The sequence below is a fragment of the Mangifera indica genome, chromosome 2 (genome assembly GCF_011075055.1).
Source record: "Mangifera indica cultivar Alphonso chromosome 2, CATAS_Mindica_2.1, whole genome shotgun sequence".
Lineage (NCBI taxonomy): Eukaryota > Viridiplantae > Streptophyta > Magnoliopsida > Sapindales > Anacardiaceae > Mangifera > Mangifera indica.
This window is the reverse complement of record NC_058138.1, coordinates 23,127,905-23,140,495: the sequence shown is the minus strand read 5'-3', so window position 1 is coordinate 23,140,495 and position 12,591 is coordinate 23,127,905. Positions and strand designations below refer to the sequence as shown.

Here is a 12,591-nt window from a genome sequence, read left to right as displayed (position 1 = left end):
GGGAGGGGAAGACGGTCGGTGGTGGCGTCAGAGAAACTTAAAGGGTTTGGAAATAAACCCTAGGGGGGAAATACGATCTTTTCAAACTTAACTTAGGAAAAAAATGTTAGTTTTTAAACTTTTAGGGGGGAAAATAAGATTAAATTTACCATCGTTAGAGTTTTATTAAATCTAACTGATCATGGGTGGGTGTTTGGTGTTTTCATAGTTAAAGGTTGGAAACTTGAGAAAACATCAAACCTTGGGTGGGAAATAGTCGTTTGGCAATATGAATATTCTTAAAGTTTGTGTATACAATGAAATATCTCAAAATTGATGAAATAGTAAGATCCAAACAAATTAGAGCTCTTCAATGGTAAATCTGGGTAAAAACAACATATCCACCAACAACTAATTGAGGACAACATAAGGGTGGCAGCAATTGGAAACGATAGTGTTGCTAATTACTTAATAATATTTAGTTTTATATTTATTAACCAGTTGTGTATAAAAATCTATAATTTTTTTAGATAAACTATAATTTAACTTTAGTAAAGACAGAAACCATTTTTGTTTTACCAACTTTATAAAAATTTTTATCATATTTTATTAATACGTTTAATAAATAATTGAGAAAATGAAAATTTCAAACTTAAAATGAGAAAATTTTATTTCATCAAAATTTGGGTGGGAAACTGTCGATCGGCCATTTAAAAATGGGAATATTTGTGCATTGGCGTAGGAGGATTAGAAAGCATGTGACGCCTGTTTCACATTGCTTTAGTCTTTGTACGCAGAGAGATGCCAGAAGCAACAAATCCTTGAGCTTTCACCATATTAGAGAGGAAGATCTAGGGAAACTGTTGCTCTCAACCACAACATTATTTCTTCATCGCCTGCCCAAATATTCAGGTTCTTATATAGTCGCTTATGTTCTCTCTGATTTCCGTGTGATAATTGGTTGCTAGAAACCTCGTTTTATTTATGTTTCTTCACCAAGAGGTTCAGATTGGATGAAATAGATTCCTTTTTTTTTATATGTTTAATTGTTCAATAGGGATGGAGAGAGGGGGCAAGGAGCGTCACTTGGCCCTAAGTTTTAACAGTTTTCTTTAATATATATGTCAAATACATTACCCAAATGTATTTCACTATTCTTGGCTCCGTCCTTCTTGTTCAGTATAGATTACAGTCGATCTTATTTCTAGTCTTCTTTGTTTTTAGGAATATGGGTTTGAAGATGAGTACTGGTACAGCTCCCATTAAAGATGAGGACCAGAGCAAGGACTTGCTAATTGATATAACTGCAGAGCAGTATTTAGATCCTGAGCTTGCTGTTGAGTGTTATATTTGCAGGGTTCCTAAATGCATCCGTAGAATAACGAAGAAGCCTACTCTCCTCGATTAGTTTCAGTAGGTCCTCTTCACCGGGGCAAAGAAGAACTAGCTTTTATGGAAAGACAGAAAGCCAGATACAAGGAAAGATTTCTTCAGCGAATAACGAAAGAGAAATGGAACGAACTTCTAAGCTTCATCAAAAACAACGAACAACGAATTCGTAAGTGTTATGAAGATATAATTAAATGGAGAGTCATGAATTTACAACCATGGTTGAACACGACGCGGTCTTCATTCTCGAGCTCTTCCTCAGAAGCTACCATAACGATGGAAGTGATGACTTTTTGTTAAAGATACCAACAACTAGATTTGCTCTAAGGATGGACCTGCAACTACTCGAAAATCAACTTCCATTCTTTGTCCTGGAGGAGCTATACAGTTTAGCTTTCGAAACCCCAACTTTCCGGGAACTTTGTCATAAATTCTTATATTTATCCAATACCTTACCAGCTGAGATTGTGCTTAAACATTTCACCGACTTGAGAAGAAGCACCCTTTTTAAAAAGTTCCCCCGGAGAAAGGATTTAGAGCAGGGATTCATTTCAGATTTGCCTTGTGCAGTGAAGTTGCGCGAGTCGGGAGTGAAGTTTAAGGGCATTGCAGGAACATCGTTGCTTGACATAAGATTTGAGAAGCGAAAGCGGCTGATTCCATGGTTTGAAGTTCATGAACTGCAAATACCTCATTTGGTTGTGGCTGATTATGGGACTGAACGTTTGCTTCGAAACATAATGGCTTTGGAGCAGTGTCACTACCCATCGGATACTCGAGTTTGTAATTACGTGAGGCTGATGGATTATCTGATTAACACTGAAAAAGATGTGGATTTGCTTGTTAGAAAAGGGATTATTAGGAATAGTGTGGGGGACAATATTTCTGTAGTGAATCTGTTTAACAGACTTAGCTTGGAAATTCATAGAAGTAAGTCGTGTTATTATAAGACTGGTATGGAATTGAAGGCACACTACAATAATCCTTGGAACCATACAAAGGCAACGTTAAAAAGTGTCTACTTCAAGAACCTTTGGCAAGGCACAGCCACTGTTATAGGAGCCGGATTCTCGTTGCTCAAGCTCATGCAATTCATGTCTTCTATGAAGTAAACTATGTAATTGATTTTAATTAGTAGTTTATAAACCGACCAATATCTGGGAGTGTAATGTTACCATTTATGTTTGAAAAAGCCATCTTCTTTCTCTTGTCAGTGACTACCGTGTCTTTTGTTATCGGGACAATGAATTTGGAAATGAGTGGTTCCATTAATGATATGGATCTTTCAAAAAACTTTATTTTCAGCTCGATTTCGTGGTCATGGCGGAGTTTCTGGTAGAGTTACTGGCAGCAGGGGAAATCATATGTTTTCTATGAGTAACGTTAGACAATCTGGTTACTGGCAAGGATTTAGTGAAGATATCTGCAAAGGAAACTGAATTAAAGCGCAAGATAAAACAAAAGATGAGGTACATACGTTCTCAACTTTAACTACCGGGATTCGTATAAAAGGCAAGAAAGGAGTCACAATCACTCCCATGTAAATTTCAACCAGGTATTTAACAAGCTTCATAATCTGTTGGGTTAAAATTTTTATTAAAATTTTTTTAAATGCCAACAAATTATTGGAATTGGCGACCAATTCGCCAATAAGTCCTTACGTTGACGTATACGGGGTGCAAGGGCAGAGCCTTCAAACTTGTAACATGTTTTTATTATAATTTTGTATTAGATGGAGTGTTCTAACTTGGCGTTTGATAATACTTCTCTCTGTAATAGTACTGCAACATTTTGCTTTGTAATGTATCTTCAGAAATCAGACTTCGATATATTTGATCTGATCATCAGTTGGTCGACACCTTCATATTGGGTTTCATGTCTGCCCTTGATTTTGAGCGTCTGTGCAATATGAAGAGCTAGCAGCCATAAAAGAACATTACTGCATATAATTTTATAAGCTTCCCAAGTGAAGTAAAATAAAACATTTTCCCACTTTTTAACTCTGAAAAGAATCAAAATTTATTAGAAAAATCTGTCAAATACTATACTGTAGAACTGGAACATCAGCTTGAATTCAATTTGAAAACATCTATTCAAGCTGAATTAGTTTGGTTCGAGTATACCCTTAATTTGAAGTGGCATCGCCCATTTCGGAGATATTTATGCTTGTTTCACAGTTACATTCTGCATGACTGTCATCGAGAAACTTGGTCTTAATTTCAGTAACAATAGTGATTTTGAGGGAGCCAAAGCTGCGGGGCTTTGACGTGAAGAGAGAGAGGGGATCACCGGTGAGTGATCTGGACACTAGCATTATAATAAAGGAAGCTGTGCATGATTAGAAAGATACATAGTTATCAATTAATGAATGCTCTTTGCTCGTTTTCAAGTTATTCTTTGCAAATAATTTATGAAGAGGGATATGGATTCTTGAAGTTCATTCTTATTCCTTTGATAGTTGAACAGCTTAAAAAAAGGAATTAGCATCACTTGTATTTCAGGATTAATCCAAAACCAAAGTAAAAGAAATCCTAATTTTTTAATCCCTTACGCCAAGGAAGAAGAGACAAAAGACATGATCAAAAAGGGAGAAATGCCACAAATAATATTAATTAGGGGTTAATAAAATTAGTGGATTATTAGAATTTTTAAATAAAATACTTGTGTTTCAGTCTCTTTCACGCTTGTAAAACCATAAAAAAATTACTAACCAAAAAAGAAAAAAAGAAACACCACAAATAATAATAAATCTTTGCAAGCTTTGATATCTGAAAAGAAGGAAGCTCTTTAGAACTAGAAGGCCATCTCAACCCGTCAACTATTCAGGTGAACAAACACTTTGCCTTGTAGTTAATTTGTTAAGTTTGTCTTAATTCTAGGATGAAAAATCAAATGCTAAATGAATAGCCTTTCTTGAAACTAGTTACAGGCCACATGCAACAGCTTTATATTATACCTGTGAGCTTACATAATTTGTTTGTGATATATGCATGAGACTGCTATACTTGTGAAAATGATTTTCTTTTGCTTGTTGGTCTTAATTGTGGACTTCATTGTCAGCGACTTTGTCTCTATTTGTGATAATTAGGACAAGGAACTTGGAGATGAGTGCTTCCATTGAAGATGGGACGAACAGCAGAGAGTTCCATATTGACATTGAGGAGACCTTTGTGCCGATTCATCTGGGCATTGTATTTTCAGGGTTCCTCAAAGTATTCGGAAAGTAAACGAAGAAGCTTACACTCCTAAGTTGATTTCAATAGGCCCTCTTCATCATGGTAAAAAAGAATTAGCTGAAATGGAGAACCAAAAACCAGGATGCGTGGAAAGTTTCCTTAAACGAATAACTGTGATTAAGATGGAGGAAATTTCAGCTTTCGTAAGGAACAATGAACAATGCATTCGTAATTGTTATGCTGAAACATCCACGCTTGCAAGGAATGAGTTCGTAAAGATGATTGTAGATGATGCAATTTTCATCATCGAGCTCTTTCGGAGGTATCACCAAGGTGATACAAAGTGATATTTTGCAGAACATACCTTCTGTACTTAATGCTTTAAAATTCGACTTGCAGTTACTCGAAAATCAACTTCCATTTTTTGTCCTTTAGGAACTGTACAAGTTAGCTTTCCTTGGCCCTTGCAGTGCTAACAATCCTTCATGGATCTTTCTAATCATGAAGATTAAACATTTCACTGATTTGAGAAGAAGAGTTCTACTGCCCGTCAAGGAAGGCTGTTTTTCTAACCGTGCAGAAGGAAATATTAGAAATTTACCTTGTGCAGTTTAGCTATGTGAGTCAGGAGTAAAGTTTAGAAAAATTGAAGGAAAAGATTTACTTGACATGAGATTTAGAAAGCGAAAGCCAATTCCATTGTTCAATATTCATGACCAACTGCAAATACCATGCTTGGAAGTGGGTGATGAGACAAACTGTTTTTTAGAAACATTATGGTTTTGGAGCAATGTTACTACTCATCTGACACTCAGGTTTGCAATTATGTTGATATGATAGATTGCCTTATTAATACTGAGAGAGATGTGGATTTGCTTGTTGGAAAGGGAATAATTTCCAATCATCTGAGGGACAATGCTGCAGTAGCTAATATGTTTAACAAACTTTCTCAGATTAATTTAAGTGATTCTTGTTACTATGATCTTTGCAAGGAATTGAAGGCTCACTATAACAGTCCTTGGAGCAAAGCCAAGGCAAACTTGAGGAGTGTGTGTTTTGGCAATGTTTGAAGAGGCACAGCGACCATTGCAGCAATTATAATTGTGCTGCTCACTATAATCCAAACCATATGTTCCATCATGCAAGTAGTCTGATTTATTGTATTGCATCCATCTTGTACTTCCGTAATTCAGCATTTCAATCTTCTTATTGATATTTTAATTAAGTACTTTTCATAATCTAATTGAACTGAATCGAATAGTATTTAACTCAAACTTAAACTCAATGATATTAAAACAAAGTTTGGGTTTGAACTTATTAAATTGGAAATTTTTTGTTTGAGATTTTCTTTTTTTTATTAAACCTAAAAAATAAAGAACTGAACAATAAAATCAAGATTTTCAAACTTCTATTAGGCCTTGTTATTAGTTTGTATCGATTAGATAGCTAAATATATTCTTACTAATTAAAACTTATTTGGAAAGTTCAACTACGAATCTTTGACGTTTATTTTTTAGATGATTCATTGTTTGAATATTCTATCATTAACATTTTTCTTTTGGTTAAAACTTCTTCTTCTTATTCTAACTCTCTAATATTTTTTGTTAATTGACAATATTTCGAAATATAACCTTGTTTCTCACATTTTCAACATGTGTATTGTTTATAAAATTTTGCAACTGGTTTTAGTTTCTTTTTGTTTTTTTTTTTTTTTAGGTAAATTTTCTTTTAGGGTGTAATTTTGTTTTGCTACATTGATGATTACAATCATTATTTTTTATTTTTCCAATGTTTTTTAAGGTATGGATGTTTGTGTCAAGAATCAAACTTTTCATAAAATGTTCCTAATTCTTTGCCTAGTTGTTTTCTTTCTTTTTGTCTTTGGTAACTAATTTTTTATCTTTGTATATTTTCATTCCTAATTTTGCATAAAACTATGTAATTGACCATAAGTTAAGTCATCATAAGAAATTACTCTATCATATTGTTTTCTAATTATTTCTCTAACTTTCTCTCAAAAAAAATTTAGTAATCTTACTAAGAATTTGACTTTCCAATAAGTGTTGTCACTATATGACATTTGCATTATTTGTATGAACAATGTTTCTTTATACCATCCATAATCATGGAGAATTTTACATTTTAAATTCATTAATACTACTTAACTTTTATCATTAATATTTGTAGGATCTTTTATGAAATGATGGGTGATTGCAAATATCAAAGTATTTACGACATCTTTGATGGTTTTTCCCTCTTCGTCTAGAATTGGTGTTTCATTGTCAACTTTTACAACATTCAATATTAGATTTTGTTTTTCTTCTTTAAGATGACTATCCTACAATGCTTTAAAGAGCCAATAAATCCAACAGTAAATAAGTGGGCTATTTTCATCTGAAGAATTGAGTTTTGCTCTATAGGCATTGTTTACCATTGTCATTTATTGTAATATTGAAATTATATTGTAATCAAACATTCCATCTATATTCCAATTGTAAATTGAATTAGTATTGTATATTTTTTCTGTTGAATTAGTGGTGATTCTTCTAACACGAGGTCAAGTGTTGAAGCTTTTGGATAATACATTTTTGGGCTTTTTCCAATTGACTTTGTTTATTTGTAATGAATTGTTTTTGGATGAAGTTAATTGGTTATCAGACATATCTTCTAATAAATCTATTTGTTTTATAAAACTAACTATTTTGGATGTGACAAATCGAGGAGTATTAAAAACAATTAAATTTGAGCTTGAAATTCTTAATCCTAATTAGTTAAGTTTTCTATTTATTTCTTGGATGAATTCATTTTTATTTGACAGATCTTTTGAGAAATTTTTTGGACTTTCGTGTTGGGTAAATAAAGGTTTATGAGTTTTGATTTTTAAAGGTTTTGATTTTTCATCTATAACTTTAGAGGGGCGTTTAGTTTGGATAATATTTTATTACCGAAATAGAAATATTACCTTGAAGATAGATTACTTAGAAGATTATTGGATATAAATTATTACTATGTTTGATAAAATTTGGTAAGTATAAATAATTATTGTATTTGGTTAAAGGTAATAAAAGATTACTAGTAAATTATTTTACTTAAATGCCCTTGAATATAATTATTTTTAAATATTTTTTATATTATTTGTCATATTAATTAAAAATAAATTTATTTTTATCTTAAAAATTAATAAATAATAATATAATTATAATAAACTCAAGATTACCTTAGTAATCTATAAATACCTAAGATGAATGTGGTAATCAGATTACCACCTATATTACTTGTTACGTCAGTATTGGTAATAGAAGATTACTGTAATCTTTTATTACTGACAAACCAAACAAGAGAATAAAAGATAGATTACCAAGGTAATTTTAAAAGACTCCAACCAAACGCCCCCTAATAATTAACTTATTAACAACATTTTAAATTCTGTTTAATTGGTGTTCTATTGTTTTTAGATATTGATTTGCATAATTTTTTTGTTGTATAATATTTTTTTATGTCATTTCAAGTAATTTTGTCTAAGTCTTTTTTTTACCTTAAATAAGTTTGCGGTTAAAATTATTCCTTTATAAGGTATTGAAATTCCTCCTAATGGAGGATATATTGATTCTAAATTTTTTATTACTTTTCCCTTTACCGTTTTCTATGTTTTTGTTTTCTCATATACATTAATTGTTTCTTCATTACAGAACCACTGGAGAACCACTGGAAAAAATGTATATGTACACAATTTTCATCTAAATAACTATAATATTCTTGTTGAATTTAATCTCTTTCTTCTTTGATATATATTTTAAAAAAATTGCTTTTTTTGGGATTTATTTATCCTAGAATAAAATTCTTTCTTAATAATTCTTTGTTTATTTTGAATTTTTCTATCATATTTAATTCTACTGTGTTTTCAAAAGAATCAATTATTGGAAAATAAGTGAGAGATATTCTTTGTAAAACCTCTTCATCATCTTCTTGTGAAGGTGTTTGGATTGAATAGTAGAGTCTTGAAATATTTGAAGAATTATCTACCACTTAGATATTTGTTCTTATTGAGTTGGTTCTTAGGATTGAGGAACATGAAAATCTTTGTAGTTTATAAGTTTGTTTCATTTTTAATCTCGAAAATGAATTTTGGGTATCATCAATACTTACTCTCGGTGGTCTATTAAACCTAATTGTTGCACTTCCATTGGGTTTTTTAATGATACTTTCTATTTTTGTATTTTGAATCGGTCTAAGAGCCTCTTGTATTGTTCTTTGATTGAAAAGTGTAACTACTTTGTCTAGTCTCCAATTATTAGGTAGAATAATTTGATCCCGACTAATGGTTTTTGGTATTATAATATTTGACCTATTTAAATCAATTTGGAATAAAATTTTGAGCCCTTTTGAGTCCAATACAACTATGTGTATCCATTTTATATATATATATATATATATATATATATATATATATATATATATATATATATATATATATATATATATATATATATATATAAATGATACACATTTGATACGTGTCATTAAATGATTAAATGATTTTGAATTAAAGATAAATTAATATCAAATTACATGATGATACATCATGTGTGTAAGCATTTGTATACCAAAAAGTGGATATGCATAGCATTGCTCTTTTGGGTCATGCCTAACAGCTCTAGATTCAAAGGTAGATTACATTACTTTGTATTAAACTCTATAAATACATGCTATGTGTATTGATCTTGGTTTAATATCATAATTAAATGTTTTGATATTTAAAATTAAAACATTTAATATATTTGGGTTATCAAAATAGACGATATAATTTGGGCAACAACTAAAATATATTGGTCCATTGAACAAACTAAATTCATGGTTTCAAAGAGTGAATCTTTAAAATTGGTAAACCTATAATAGTTTAATTCCAATTTGTACTAATCCCAAATTTCATAACTCATTCTTGTCTACACATCATGAAAATCCTCAATCCTTCTAATTGGGGCAAAGATGTTTCAAGACCTAAGAAATTTTTTTAAATGTTTGACCCTCCTGATTACATATATTAGAACTACCAAAATGCATGGTTTCATGCTCTATTCTATAAAAATGATCAATTCAAACACTTTGAATGATTTATTTCAAACGAAACCTAATATTCAAATTTTCATATTGGTTTATTTAATAGTGAAGGTTATTTGATCTTATACTAGATATCTCCCCTCAACTCGTCCAAGGATCCTACAATTTCTTTAAATCAAAATTTAAATGCTCCAAAAAAGAAGCTCTTTTCCAACCAACCCTTCATTTCTCATCAAGATTCGATCTCTCATGAATTCTTTTATGAGATTATGAAATTATTAGTTTAAGCGTCCAAATTCCTTAATTAATAAGAAAATTTAAAGTTAAATGGTGGGAAAAATACGATCATCCTCATGTAACTAAAGAGAAAATTCAATCATATTTGTCAAAAACTGGCAAATGCAATCACTTAAGAAATTGAAAAATTCTTGCAAAGCAAATCAATGGTTTTATCTTTCCTAGTTGGAGCTCGATCAAAAGAAGAACACAAACTCCAATTAAAAAATTTATTGTTCCGATTACAAGATGATGAAGACTCAAGGAAAGAAAGTTAAAGTTCAACAATCAATTATATCTAAAGCAATGAAGATGACTGCTACAGAATTCTCTAATATTTTCAAAATAATTTAATCAAGACAAAATTTTTAAAAAACCATTGGCTCAAGATGTAGGGGCAAAAATTTACTTAAGCAAGATTTCAAATTCAGAATCATTACAGATTCCCAAAGAATTAATGAATTTTTGGTGTTGAGAGATGTGTGCAAAAATCCTTCATTATTTGAACTTATCCAAATAATAGCCGTTGGGTCAAAATCATTTTCAAAATTATTCAAAAAAAGTAATGCCACCTAGCCATCGCAAAAGCAAAGCAGAAGAGACAAGGGGAAAACGCAAGATTCCCTCAACGAAGTTTTAAAAAAAAAGGTTTCATGCAAAAAGAAGGAAAATAATTAAAGCATGTTTGCAAAAGTCATCAAAGGTACCAATGATTCTGCGAAAAAAATATTCAAATGATGCTCAACCACATGTGACTAATTTTCAAAAGAAGAGTTTGCAAGAACCAAGATTATGACAGATTCACGTGCAAACACGTTCAATAATTCTGATAAGGCTGCAAATGAAATTCTGATGGGTCTACTCGTATCCAAGTAAAAATTTCTCGCAACAGCAAATATTCTTTTACCAACATGTATTTATTTTTTCTTAATTTAATTGGTTAGAGTGACCATGAATCAAGCATTTCTGCCACTCAAAAAAGTTGCTGTCAGATTACATTATTGTTGTTAGACAGCTCTATAATGTGTACAAACTTATTATTATAATAATATATTAATAGATTGACAGTTCTTCTCTTAGCATCTCGAGGGTTGACATTCAAGATACAAATTAACGACAAAACATGAAACACAAGTATTCAATTAGCATTTTCGGACATGTGCTTGTTATATAAAATCAAATATGGTGGATTCGATCTGATTTTATATGCCTCTAGAGATTTTATAAATTAAATTAAAAAAATTTTAAAATAAATTAAATCAAATTAAAAAAATATGATTTAATCTTATTCAAATTATAATTTGAATCACAAGTATTAATATTTTATGATGTATTATATATATTTTATGATATAATATAATATAACATATATAAAAAATATATATATTATAAAGTGTGTTAAATTAATATGATATAATAAATATCTCATATAATATAATATGTATTATATGATATAATATAATATAATATATATAAAAAAATAATACATATCATAAAGTGTATTGAATTAATATGATATAATAAATATTTTATATGATATAATATGTATCATATCATATAATATATATTATCGATACAAATTAATACACTTTTTTAGAAAAATAATCGTATAACAGGAGTGTATATCAAAAATTTTAAAATATTAAGAATGTTTTTGATATTTATTGAAATAATAATATGTCAAATATAATTTTCTAATATTTTACTATTTTATTTATTAAAAATGTATCATATAATATGATACACAATAAAAATTAAAGTTTCAATATACGATTAAACTATTATAATTAGATTTTTTTTTAAATCATTCTTTTTTTTATATTAAAAACATTCATTTATTTATATATGTATATATAATTTAATAAAATTAATTAAATTATAGTTTTTTAAAATATAATATAAATATATAAAATAAATATCACATATATTTATAATATATATTTAAAAAAATAAAAAAATAAATTAGACATTTAATTACTTATTGGAAGATTTTGTCAAACATATATATATTTTAAAAAAATATGGTTTACAGTTTGTTTTAATTTAAAAATTATTCAAACTGTAATCTAAATTCCAAAAAATAGTTTAAAATATTTTGACCTCAAATTAAACTATTTTATAAACCAAACCAAACAAAACTGTAATTTTTAAATAATTCGGTTTGGTTTTACGATTCAAACCAAATTATACACGCGTTTAAAATAAAATATTAGATACAAATCATATAATATATGTTATCGATACAAATCAATACAAAATTTTTTTATGTTATATATGTTATAATATATTATCATATAATATGATATAATATATTATATATTATATGATATAATAAATATATTATATGATATAATATATATCTTATCATATAATATATATTATTTATAAAAGTTAATACAAAACAAAATAAAATATTCGGTTGGTGAAGCTTGCAAGGATTAAGATTTCTGACAGATTTTGTCTGCAAAGATGCTCAGTGATTCAAGATGCTTAATGATTATAATTCCTCGAGGGTCGGCATCCAGGACACAGATTGACGGCAAACTTGGTCCATGTCTTGTTTATTCATTCAATGCATACATTGTCGGCAAAAAAATTGTTCAAAAAAAAATGTAAGCTCATAATTACTATGAATTTTTAATAAGTGATGTCTGAAAATTTTTTTATTATTTAAATTTATCCAAATGATATTTATTGAATCAAAATTATTTTT

General features: G+C 29.2%; 1 pseudogene; it reads left to right on the top strand.

The window, feature by feature from the left end:
• The first annotated feature begins 747 nt into the window (after positions 1–747).
• On the top strand, positions 748–2,581 carry LOC123209581 (annotated as a pseudogene).
• Positions 2,582–12,591: the final 10,010 nt, after the last annotated feature.